This window comes from Rhinatrema bivittatum, chromosome 2, assembly GCF_901001135.1.
Source record: "Rhinatrema bivittatum chromosome 2, aRhiBiv1.1, whole genome shotgun sequence".
Classification (NCBI taxonomy): Eukaryota; Metazoa; Chordata; class Amphibia; order Gymnophiona; family Rhinatrematidae; genus Rhinatrema; species Rhinatrema bivittatum.
The window spans coordinates 133,545,873-133,559,368 of NC_042616.1; the positions used below are offsets into that span (position 1 = coordinate 133,545,873).

Genomic DNA, 13,496 nt, shown 5'->3' on the forward strand with positions numbered 1-13,496 from the left:
GCAGAAAAGATTCAGAAGAACTAGAGCCCATTCATCAACACCTCCAGGAAAAGATAACAGATTTCTGGATCAAATGGGCCGCAAGGTATTTCAGGGAGCAATGCTGAATTCTAAAATCTCAGCATACCATCTATACAAGACTCAATACCAGAGAAATCTCTGGAAACAAATGGAAGAGTTTGTACCGTCACTTCCTGCACAATACCAGGAAGCTGCGCAAGCTATTATAACCAAAGGGTTAGATGCTGGAAAGCATGAGGTGTGAGCCGCCTATGATAGTTATGACACGGCTACACGAGTTGCTGCATCAGTGCTCGAAGATGGACCTGGCTAAAGGCCTCAGACCTCAGGCCAGAGGTACAGGATAAGCTAGTCGATCTTCCTTGCCTTGAAGTTAATTTATGTGGCTCCAAGGTACAAGAGGCAGTATCACAGTTGCGAGAACACACAGAAACTCTACGGCAGTTATCCTCCCTTCCGCATGATTCTTCCATGCATCTTAGCTGCAGGCCCCTCCGTAGAGACACCAGACGGCCTGTCTATAGACAACACAGGTATTATCCCCCTGCATCTAGACCAAGGTCTACAAGATCCCAGCAAAGACCACAACAAAGGCAACAGAAAGCTACTAGGCCCCAACTACCTCCTCAAACTGGGCCTGCTACTGGATTTTGAGAACCCATCCAGGGAACAAAGCCTTTATTCAAACCCTCAGTCAACCCTACCAGTAGGAGGCAGACTGTCCAGCTTTTACACCAATTGGACATCAATAACATTGGACCAATGGGTCCTATCTATAATAGACCAAGGGTATCAACTCAATTTCATTTCAATTCCCCAAGATTTTCCACCGAGTCATTCTCATCTCAGCAAAAATCACAAACTTCATCTACAAATAGAATTATCCACCCTTCTGAGAGCCAGGGCTGTAGAGCTCGTGCCCAGGTCTCAGAAAGGAAGAGGATTCTACTCCCGTTATTTCTTCATTCCAAAGAAAACCAGAGGCCTACACCCCATCCTAGACCTCTGAAATCTCAACAAATTTCTGAAGAAGGAAAAGTTCAGGATGGTTTCTCTAGGCACCATGCTTCCACTTCTCCAAACAGGAGATTGGCTTTGTTCTCTGGACCTTCAAGACGCTTATGCTCACATTCCAATATTTCCCCCTCACCGCAAGTATCTGCGCTTCATGGTAGGCCATCAACATTACCAGTACAAAGTACTACCATTTGGACTTGCTTCTGCTCCAAGAGTCTTCACAAAATGCCTAGCAGTCATAGCAGCACACTTGCAAAAGCAAAGTGTCCATGTCTTTCCATATCTAGACGACTGGCTCATCACAAGTCACTCTCAAGAAGGAGCTCTCATCTCTCTCGATCGCACAATTTCACTCCTTCACTCCATGGGTTTTCTCATCAATTATCAGAAATCCCATCTCATTCCATCTCACTTACTTCAATTTATAGGTGCAGACTTGAACACTCTCCTATCAAGAGCCTTTCTACCCGAAGATCGAGCAGAAACAATATCCCTATTGACAAGCTCACTTCGCTCAAGAAAACAAGTGACAGCTCACCAGTTTCTAACGTTGTTAGGCCACATGGTCTCCACTGTTCAGGTCACTCCCATGGCAAGGCTTGCCATGAGAGTAACCCAATGGACACTAAAATCACAATGGATCCAAGCCATTCAACCACCACACTCTCCAATTCAAGTAACCCATCAGCTACGCTCATCACTACTTTGGTGGGTGAACAGGGACAATTTGCGAAAAGGCCTATCCTTTCAACAATCAGTCCCGCAGTTAATATTAACTACAGATGCATCCACCTTGGGTTGGGGAGCTCACATACACGATCTCCACACCCAAGGAACTTGGACGAAGCTCGAAGCAACTTTTCAAATCAATTTCCTAGAGCTTCGAGCTATACGTTATGCGCTACATGCATTCAAAGACTGCCTTTCCCACAAAACTGTTCTCATCCAAACGGACAACACAGTAGCCATGTGGTACATCAACAAACAGGTGGGCACGAGCTCGTATCTCCTTTGTCAAGAAGCTGCACAGATTTGGGGCTGGGCCCTGACCCACTCAATGTTCCTCCTAACCACTTATCTGGCAGGCATACACAATGTAGTGGCGGATCGACTCAGTCATCAATTCCAACCACACGAATGGTCCCTGGATCCCTCAGTAGCGACCAGGATATTCCAACGTTGGGGGCAACCAACAGTAGACCTCTTTGCGTCACATCTGAATCACAAAGTGGACGAATACTGTTCTCTACACAAACAGAAGAACCAGCCAGCCAAGGACGCTTTGGCTCGCCCCTGGAACTCAGGCCTACTGTACGCGTATCCTCCAATACCGCTCATAACAAAAACTCCTGTGAAACTACAACAGGACAAGGGGTCCATGATACTCATAGCCCCGTGTTGGCCTCCTCAAGTATGGTTTCCCACACTTCTAGACCTCTCAGTCAGGGATCCAATTCGACTGGGAGTAGCTCCCACTCTCATAACTCAGGATCAGGGTCGGCTGCGCCATCCCAACCTTCAATCCCTATCCCTGACAGCATGGATGTTGAAAGCTTGATCTTACAACCACCCAACTTTTCAACCAATGTATCCCAAGTCCTTGTAGCTTCACGTAAACCTTCCACATGAAAGAATTATTCTTCCAAATGGAAAAGATTTACTATGTGGTGCAGACAAAACAATATTGATCCTTTCACCTGCCCCACAACTTCTCTACTAGACTACTTATACCATCTTTCAGACTCTGGTCTTCAGACTTCATCTGTAAGAGTACATTTAAGTGCAATCTCTGCTTACCATAACAAGATAGGAGATGTACCTATATCCACACAACCAATTGTCAGTAGGTTTATGAGAGGTTTAACTCAACTTAAACCACCAATTCGGCCACCAGTCACACAATGGGACCTAAATTTAGTATTAACAAGGCTCATGCTTTCTCCTTTCGAACCCATAGATTCCTGTGATCTTAAATTTCTCACATGGAAGACTATCTTCCTCATAGCCATCACATCAGCTAGAAGAGTTAGTGAGTTACAAGCTCTTGTAACATACGCACCCTACACACAATTCCTACATGATAGGGTGGTTCTCCGCACACATCCAAAATTCCTTCCCAAAGTAGTTGTTGCAGTTGGGTACTGCTGTGGAATAGTGGACCCTTGGGCCGACCTACCACGAGAGGCGGGGTAGGCCGGGAGGCGGAGCCAAGGCTCAAAGTGTTCACCAGGTGATTGCCCGGAAACCAGGAACCCCCCAGGAGGAGCCCATAGGGTCCTGGCTCCTTGGGACTTAGGTACCAGAGAGAGAGTCCAATAACAGAGAACCAGGAAGTCCAATGGTAATTGAGTCTAGCACAAGATCTTCAACCGGGTACCCAGAACCCCCCAGGAGGGGCCCGTAGGGTTCTGGCACCTTGGGACTTGGGTACTAGAGAGAGAGTCCAGCAACAGAGAACCGGGAAGTCCAAAGATGATTGAGTCTATAAGTGAGCAGACGTGAGTAGGAGCAAGTAGAAACCTGGAGCGGGGTCCGCAGCCAGCAGGTGAAGGCAAGGCTGAAGGCTGAAGCAGGAACAGAGACGAGCCGGGATCAAAGGCAGGCGGCAACAGAGCGTGGTCAGGGACGAACCGGGGTCGAGGCAGGCAGCAGGCAGAGCGTAGTCAGGGACGAACCGGGTCAAGGCATGCAGCAGGCAGAGCGTAGTCAGGAACTCCAAGGTCAGCGGCAGGAACTCAGCAAGATGAAGCGCAACTCAGAACTACAAGACTGTAGTGAACCTCGTTGCAAGGCGATGATGAAACATCCGGACGCCGGTTATATCTGTCTCAGAGCGTGACGTCATCAGCGCAGGCGGGGCTTGACTTCCGGGTTCTGGGCGCTCAAAGTGGCCGTACTCGCGCGCGCGAGGCCGCGGTGAGAGAGACAGGCAAATGGCGGATGCCACATGGAACTGAGCGCGTCCTTGGGTCCTGGAGACCGCGGAGTGCGGTGTCCCCAGACGCGGAGGTAGGCGCTGGTCATGGGGAAGAGAGGGGAAGCGGTGCAGACCGCAACAGTACCCCCCCCTTTACGGCCCCTCCTGAGAGGCCCGGGCTTCTCGGGATGGTCCCGGTGGAATTGTTGCAGAAAATTCTTGTCGAGGATGTTACGGCTGGGCTCCCATGTATTATCCTCGTCACCGCAACCCTCCCAGGCTAGGAGGTACTCCCACCTGCGGTTGTGGAAACGGATGTCCACAACCTCTCGTACCTGATACGTAGGATCATCATCTATGGGTGCAGAGGTGGAATCCGGAGGTGTATGGTGGAAGCGTGACAGGACCACGGGTTTGAGCAGGGATACATGAAAGACGTCATGGATCCGTAGGGTGGACAGCAGTCTCAGTCGATAGGATACCAAGCCCACTCTCTCAGCTACCCGGAAGGGTCCGCAGAACCGGGGCGCAAATTTCCGTGATGGAAGGCGGAGATGGATATTCCTGGTATTGAGCCACACCCGATCTCCTGGCTGGTAGGCTGGAGCTGGCCGTCAGTGGCGATCGGCCACTTGCTTGGCGGAGGCGGCTGCACGGCGCAGTTTGCGCTGGGTTCCATGCCACAGTGCTCGCAGCTGCTGTGCTGTGACTTGGGCAGCAGGTGAAGCGCTGGAAGTGTCGAGAAGGTGTGGTGGTCTTAAGGGCTTCCTGTACACCACTTGAAATGGAGACCTGCCAGTAGCCGCGTGAGCCTGATTATTGTAGGCGAACTCGGCCCAGAGCAATAGTTCCGACCAATTATCCTGTTTCTCATTCACGAAGGACCGGATGTAGGACTTCAGGGTCCGATTCATCCACTCGGTTTGCCCGTTGCTCTGCGGGTGAAAGGCCGTGGAGAAGTTAAGTTTCACCTTGAAACACTTACAAAGGGCTCTCCAGTAACGCGCCACAAACTGAGGACCTCGGTCGGAGACGACATCTTGGGGAAGGCCGTGTAGCCTAAAAATGTGCTGAGTGAAGAGAAGAGCCAGTTCGGGAGCTGATGGGAGCTTAGGTAGAGGGATCAAATGCACCATTTTCGAAAAGCGGTCTACAGTGACCCAGATTACTGTATGGCCGCTAGATGGAGGCAAGTCTACTACAAAATCTGTGGCCAGATGTGTCCAGGGTTCGGTGGGTATTGGTAAGGGCTGAAGGAGACCACATGGGGAACCCAGGCTGGGTTTCTGACGAGCGCAGGTAGGACAGGACCTCACATACGTGGTGACATCCCGCCGGAGGTTGGGCCACCAATAAAATCGGTTGAGGAGCTCCATTGTTCTCTCACGCCCGGCATGCCCTCCGACAAGGGAGTCGTGAGCCCATCGTAGCGCTGTGAGGCGATCCCTGTGAGGAACTACGGTCCTATCCTGGGCGAGGACCGTCAGGGCTGATAGACGGACCTTACTCGGGTCCAGGATGAATTGAGGCTGTTCTTGATCCCCTTCGTTACATGATGTCCGGGAGAGAGCATCCGCTCGGACGTTTTTTGCTGCCGGTCGGTACTGTAGGACGAAGTTGAATCGGCTAAAGAACAAGGCCCAGCGGGCCTGGCGGGGGTTCAAACGTTGGGCCTGGGACAGAAACTCAAGATTTTTATGATCGGTATATACCATGGTAGTATGTAACCCCCCTCGAGCCACTGCCTCCATTCCTCGAGGGCGAGCTTAATAGCCAATAACTCCTTGTCCCCAATGGAGTAGTTGTTCTCAGTGGGGGAAAACCTCCTCGAGAAGTAGGAGCAGGGTAGGAGTTGTCCAGAGTCCGAATGCTGACTCAGCATGGCTCCCACGGCGATGCTGGAGGCGTCGACCTCCACTATGAAGGGCTTGGAGGGGTCCGGGTGTCGAAGGCAAACGTCGGAAAGGAAGGCTTCCTTTAAATCAGTGAAAGCTGTAACAGCGGCGTCAGGCCAGTTCCTGGCGTCGGCGCCCTTGCGGGTCAGAGCTGTGAGTGGAGCCACCCAGTGAGAGTAGCCTGGAATGAAGTGTCGATAGAAATTAGCGAAGCCCAAAAATCGCTGGAGGGCCTTGAGCCCCTTGGGTTGAGGCCACTGGGTGATGGCCGCTACCTTCTCTGGATCCATGCGGAAGCCAGTTGAGGAGATAATATAACCTAGAAAAGGCAGGGATTCTGCCTCAAAGGTGCACTTTTCCATCTTGGCATAAAGGCGGTTCTCCCGGAGGACCTGAAGGACTTGTTTTACGTGATGGCGATGGGAGTCCAAATCCTTTGAGAAGATGAGTACATCATCTAGGTATACTATAACATGAGTGTTTAGGAAGTCTCGTAGAACCTCATTCATGAGATGTTGGAAGACGGCTGGGGCATTGCAGAGCCCGAAGGGCATTACAAGATACTCGTAATGCCCGTCCCTGGTGTTGAACGCCGTCTTCCATTCGTCTCCAGGACGGATACGTACCAGGTTGTAGGCCCCCCTGAGGCCCAGCTTGGTAAACACACGGGCACCCTGAAGGCGGTCCAGCAGTTCCGAGATCAACGGGAGTGGGTAACGATCCCGCTTGGTAATGGCGTTCAAGCCCCGGTAATCAATACATGGCCGGAGAGAACCGTCCTTCTTAGCCACGAAGAAGAAGCCGGCGCCTGCAGAAGAGCGAGAGGGCCGGATGAACCCTTTGGCCAAGTTCTCCGTCACATACTGCGACATGGCCTTGGTCTTGGGTAAAGACAGAGGGTACACTCTGCTGCGAGGCGGGGTGGTACCAGGCAGTAAGTCAATGGGGCAGTCAAACGGCTGATGCTGCGGAAGAAGTTCTGCCATCTCCTTGGAGAAAACATCCTCGAAGGACTGGTATGGCTCAGGCAACAGTTGGGAGGAGCAGACGTTCAGGGGTCTAGGCGGCTGCGGAAGTTGCAAGCAGTGTTCAAAGCAGGCTGGCCCCCACCGAACCAACTGGAAGTCGTCCCACTGTATTAGGGGCGAGTGCAGATGGAGCCACGGCAATCCCAGAACCAAAGGGTGCACCGCTCGCTCTAAGACAAGCAAAGAGATCTGCTCCGAATGGAATAATCCGGTTTGTAGAGTAACGGGAGCTGTGGAGCAGGTAATGGCCCCGGGGAGCAGAGTGCCTCGGATGGATGAGATCCGCAGCGGAGGGACCTTTTGCACTGTGGGGAGGGTGAGCTGGGCCACCAGGTCGGCCGCTATAAAGTTCCCTTCTGCACCTGAGTCTATGAACGCACGGACCTGGAGTTCCCCTCCAGGATACTTCAGGGTTACAGGCAATGTGCACAGAGGAGCTGATCCAGAAGCGCCTAGGTGTAGCTCCTCAGTATAGCCTAGGCAGGAGCGTTTCCCAGACGCTCCGGGCAAGTCAAGAGAAAATGCCCCTTGCCTCCACAATAGAGGCAGAGGCCAAGCGTACGACGTCTCTTCTTTTCCTCAGGAGTCAGTGGAGATCTGCCGACCTGCATGGGTTCCCCACTAGACACAGGAGTAGGAGAAGCCCCGAGAGCCCGGGATCTAGAAGTGGTAGATGACAGAGGAGGCGGTCTGCGGGACGAGCGGATCTCCTTATCTTGCTGCTGGAGACGACGGTCCACCCTACCAGCTATGTCAATGAGATCGTTCAAGTCCCCTGGTAGGTCTCGACCTGCCAGCTCATCCTTGATTCGGCCGGATAGTCCTTCAAGGAAGATGCCCTTCAGACAGTCGTCCTGCCAACCGACCTCCATGGCTAGTGTGCGGAACTCGATAACATAATCCGCCACTGGGCATGTTCCTTGTCGGAGGGTCAGGAGTTCTGAGGCTGCGGCACTTAGGCATGCCGGGTCGTCGAAGGCAAGCCGAAAATTGAGGAGAAACTCCTCCAAATTCTGTAGCATAGAGTCCCGGCGTTCCCACAAGGGTGAAGCCCAGTTAAGGGTCTTACCGTCCAGGAGTGAAAATATGAATGCCACTTTCTCTGCGTCAGAAGGGAATTGGGCCGGCAGAAGGGTAAACCGTACTTGACACTGGTTTAAAAACCCTCGGCAGGACTTGCTGTCCCCGGCATACCGGGGGGGCGTAGGTAGCTGCGTAACTGAGGCAGTAGAGACAGTGGATGCCTGACGTGACTCCCGAGCAGAAACCTCTAGCTGGGCGACCAACTGCTCTCCGGTGGCCGCTAGGGTGTCTATGCAGTGTTGCTGCTGCTGGAGGCGTTGAGCCATTCCCGGGATGGCCTGAAGGCTCGGGGTCTCCGCCGAGTCCATGGCCTTGCAAACTGTTGCAGTTGGGTACTGCTGTGGAATAGTGGACCCTTGGGCCGACCTACCACGAGAGGCGGGGTAGGCCGGGAGGCGGAGCCAAGGCTCAAAGTGTTCACCAGGTGATTGCCCGGAAACCAGGAACCCCCCAGGAGGAGCCCATAGGGTCCTGGCTCCTTGGGACTTAGGTACCAGAGAGAGAGTCCAGTAACAGAGAACCAGGAAGTCCAATGGTAATTGAGTCTAGCACAAGATCTTCACCCGGGTACCCAGAACCCCCCAGGAGGGGCCCGTAGGGTTCTGGCACCTTGGGACTTGGGTACTAGAGAGAGAGTCCAGCAACAGAGAACCAGGAAGTCCAAAGATGATTGAGTCTCTAAGTGAGCAGACGTGAGTAGGAGCAAGTAGAAACCTGGAGCGGGGTCCGCAGCCAGCAGGTGAAGGCAAGGCTGAAGGCTGAAGCAGGAACAGAGACGAGCCGGGATCAAAGGCAGGCGGCAACAGAGCGTGGTCAGGGACGAACCGGGGTCGAGGCAGGCAGCAGGCAGAGCGTAGTCAGGGACGAACCGGGTCGAGGCAGGCAGCAGCAGAGCGTAGTCAGGGACGAACCAGGTCGAGGCAGGCAGCAGGCAGAGCGTAGTCAGGAATTCCAAGGTCAGCGGCAGTTACTCAGCAAGACGAAGCGCAACTCAGAACTACAAGACTGTAGTGAACCTCATTGCAAGGCGATGATGGAACGTCCGGACACCGGTTATATCTGTCTCAGAGCGTGATGTCATCAGCGCAGGCGGGGCTTGACTTCCGGGTTCTGGGCGCTCAAATTTATGCACATAAAATTGCTTTGAAAGTTTGGGGGTAAGTGGCTTAATATATACACAAAATAACTTGCATAAAGTTATACCAGTTCTTGGCAGAGCGCAACTTCTGCACTTAAGGTTGAAGTTTAAAAACCTGATGCATGCATTAATTAGCGGATGCGCAAATATGTCGGATTCGCGTGCGTCGAGCAGATTTTAAAATCAGCTTGAATACGTGTGTATCTCCCAGAGCATGCACATTTGGAAGTTTTCAAAAAGAAGCGAGGTGTGGGCTGGGCTGGGCTGGGCAGGGCATGGGCATTTCAGGGCGCTAACCTGAGATGTGCACGTAAATACACACGTGATCTGTTGTGTGCCAAAGTCCCCTGCTGTGTAACTGTACTATTGCTATGGATGACGTGTAAGTTAACAAATAAAGAAAAATAGACAGATCTGTGGGGATTTAAGGGTTGGTGCTAACTGGGGAGAGTGAAGATTATTAAACTAGGGGGGATTTGGAGAATCTCTTAACTGGGTGAACTGGGGATGAACTGGTAAAACTGGGAATAGTGACGGCGTGTGCCCCTTTTAAAATCTCCCAATTTATGCAGTAGAAGTGGCATTTGCATGCACATACGTGCACCCACTTAAAATTTGCCACATGTGCACATGACCAGGCTATTTTCTAACATGCGCACATATACAGCACAAGTCATAAAATAGGCATGGGCTGATGCATGCGTGCCCATGTTTGCCCGCAAACTGGTTTTATGGTTGCAAATTTTCCTCAGACCAGGACTGGACATTTGAGGACCAGAAAAAGGGAGGGCAGGGAAGAGATGGTAATTCCCTCATTTACATACATTTTAGATCTTGCCAGTGAACTACCTAAACAGTGTTTCTGTGTATGTATTAAAGAACAATAATGAGCTGATAGGTTGCACACAAGTGACAGTTTCTCTTTCAACCTTTCAGGACAAATTAGGGGGCCCCCTACCACTCAGCTGCTCCTCATTTTTTATCTTGTGGATTATTAGGGGATAAAGGGGAGGCTGGGTTTTGGGCAGGGAAAGGGGGAGGAAGGGGATACAGTCATGGACAGAGAGGGGGAGGGGGGTCACTGCAGTACATTATATGCTTTTATTTAACACCAGGAAACTTCCAAGTTGCTAAGATGCAAGGTGTGGGTCCAGAGTGAGATCTGAGGGAGGAAAGTACAGCCTATGAAATAACTTCCCAGACAGCTGTTGGCTGGACTGAGTATGAGATCCCGTGACCCATGTCCTCCCTTCATGCCTCCCTGTATCTCAACCATTCGATGCTCCCCACCATGTGTCTATCTCCCCTTTTGTCTCTGTCCTCTCTGGGTCTTTCTCCTCTACCCGGCCTGTACCTCTGTCTGTCTCTCCATCTTCTCCCCTGTGCATATATCTCTCTCTCTCAATAGGGCTCACTGCAGCCCCTCTCCCAGCTCCTGGCACAGCATACTGTGAGGGAGGGGCTGGAACCAAGAGGGCCCTCACTCAGACACCTGCAGAGCCACTTGGAACTGAGGACTGTGCTGTGTCCCATCTCATTTCTCCATGCTGTCCAATTAGAATCAGGCAGGGATAGAGTATAGCTCTCCTCTGATGGGCTCCGACCCTACCTTTCTTGCCCTTTCTATGGGAGAGAGGAGGAGCCACCTGCAAAACCAAACTTTTAGCATCTGGCTGATACTTTTGACCAGATGCTGCACACAATGCCTGAAAATCTGGCAGTCTGGCCCAAAACCGGGCAACTGGCAACCCTAGCTAGTTTGAAAGTTGCTATCCCTTGTTAAACTAAAGAGAATGTGCATAAGTCTCAACCTTGCCCCTCCCCTGTAATTCCTCTCCTCCTGCACATAAAACTATATGCATATCTGATGCACAAATTTCTAAAGGGCCATTTCTGCATATAAAACACTACTTTACCCACAGAAGTGCTTTTGAAAATTAACCTCCCTCAGGACAGTAACCAAAGTCATTTCCACAGATAAAATACTATTCACCGAGGACAAGCAGGATGGTAGTCATCAGATGGAGCCCCGATTCAGAAATTTATGTCAAAGTTTCTAGAACTTTGATTAGGCACACTGAGCATGCCCAGCCTGCCCTGTACCATACATCCATGTGGGGTCCCTCTCTCGTCTCTCTTTTTAGAGGGAGCTGTAAGCTTCATGGTGTGTGAGTGAGCTCTCTTTTGGCTGTTTTAGGCCTTGTGGAAAACTTTTCCTTTTAGTTTATTGCATTTTTTTTTCCATGTTATTCCATTGCTGGGTCCCTCTCTGTGCCTTCCCATAGTGATCCTAGTCAGGGTTTTCGGCGATTCTGGTAAGTTTCCTTGTGCGGTCAATTCCCTGTGGAGGCGGTGCATCAGTGCCCACTAGTCATTGATACCCCGACGCCATCATTTTCCGTTTGTGCCCCTTTTGTTTCATTCGACATGGCCATGTCTGGCTTTCAGCGATGGACCTGGTGCCTGAGGACCATGTCCTTCACTGCTCTACATGAGATATGTGTCCTCTGCCTGGGAGCATCGCATGTTGTCCGGGGTTGCCACTTATGCACTCAGATGTCCCAGAAGGGATGTTGGCTTTGACTCAATAAGATGGAACAGCTATTTGGGTTGAAGAAGTCCTAGCCATTGGCATTGGCGACATCTGCATCAAAGGACCAAAGAACTGCATCGATGGACACCAAGCCATCGAATCAGTGGGTCTGTCGATTCCTCAGTGCCATCAGTGGATAGTGATGCTGAAGATTGACCACCATCGATCTCCTCCAGGCCGAGGACATCGGGTTCTTCGTCATTGGCTTCGCCACTGGGGAAGGACTGGGCTAAGCATCGAGGAAAGCCAAAGAAGCATCAGTACCAGTCCCCATTGATACATGGTGTCAGGCACAGGGATGAACTGGATCATGCTGCACTGTCCCTGAAGTGACCCCACAATGAGGAGTGCCAATCCTCCATTGGTGCTGGGGATCTGCAGTGGTCTCCACCAGACCTGATGCCAGTCACCGATCAACCTCGAGGGTTCAAAGAAGATATGGCCTCCCCTCCTTCCTCCCAGTCGGTGTTGGTATTGGCAAAGTTTGAGGAGGAGCTTGAGTGCCAAGTCTAACTGATGGTTGAGCGGGCACTGCAGGGATCCAGTCCTGTGGCACCGATGGCACTGGTCCTGGTGCCACCTGTCCTCATACCACTTCTGGAGAAGCTCAAAGTGCTCACTGGTGTGTTACGACTCAGCTGGTGTTGGTTCCTGGGATAGCATGTGAGCCTGACGGGGCATCAAAGCCTCCCCCTACTGATACAGTGGTCATTGTCGGTTCCAAGGAGAAGGAAGCTCCACTGAGACTGGCAGAGACATCAAGGCCTACAGCCTCCCCATCCAGTTTTACTGGTGCCTGCACCTCTGGATGAAGGCCGAGCACCTAGGGACCCATACCCTGTACCTTACACTGAGGATGAGAACCCCTATTACCCCTGGAGGGATGATGCTTCAGAGTCCACCTCCAAGAACTTTGAGGGTCTCTCATCAGACCCTTCTCCTCCAGAAGAGCAAAGGAAGTTTCCACCTGAGGACATGACCTTCACAGGTTTCATGAGGGTGATGGTGGAAACCATCCCACTTCCGTTGTTAACAGAGTAGGATGCCAGGCACAAACTGCTTGAGATCTCCAGTTCATGGGGCCTCCTAAGGAGATCATGGCAGTCCCGGTACATGAGATCCTTAAGGAGCTCCTGCTGAGGATATGGGAACACCCCCTTCACAGTGCTTCCATTAAAAAGAAGGAGGACGGGGTCTACCTCGTCCACAAGGCTGCTGGATTCGATAAGCATCTGCTGCCCCACCAGTCTGTGGTGGTCTAATTCGCCCTTAAGTGGGACAAGTGTTCTCGGACTCATTCCTCAGCACCCCTGGGGAGGGTCCACAGAATGATGGACGCTCTTGGGAGGAAGATATTTCAAGGCACCTTGCTCATTGCCTGCATTGCTGCCTGCCAGCTCTACATGAGCCATTACTCGCGGAACATCTAGAAGCAGGTACAGGAGGTAGCCGAGCAGCTGTCTCAACAGCAGCAGGACACCCTCACATCGCTGGTCCATAAGGGCTTGGAGTGTGGAAAATATGAGGTCCGAATGACCTATGATATTTTCAAAACAGCATTGAGAGTCTCTGCAGTGGAAATCAGTACCTGCAGAATGGCATAGCTGCAGGCCTCAGATCTCCAAGCAGAGGCACTAGAATGAATTGCAAACATGCCAGTATGCTGGGGAGAATCTCTTCGAAGTTAGGGTGAGGGACACCGTGGCCGAACTTCGTGATGACCATGAAACCATCCAACAACTCTCCACCAGCACTCTGGACCCGTCCTCATTTTCTAGGGAGCCGGCAAGACGGCTCCCTAGAA

General features: G+C 51.7%; 1 protein-coding gene across 1 annotated transcript in view; it reads left to right on the forward strand.

Annotated features, from left to right (window-relative positions):
• ARMC4 (armadillo repeat containing 4) overlaps positions 1–13,496 on the forward strand; it is an 890,525-nt gene that overhangs the window by 576,720 nt on the left and 300,309 nt on the right. The window lies entirely within an intron of this gene.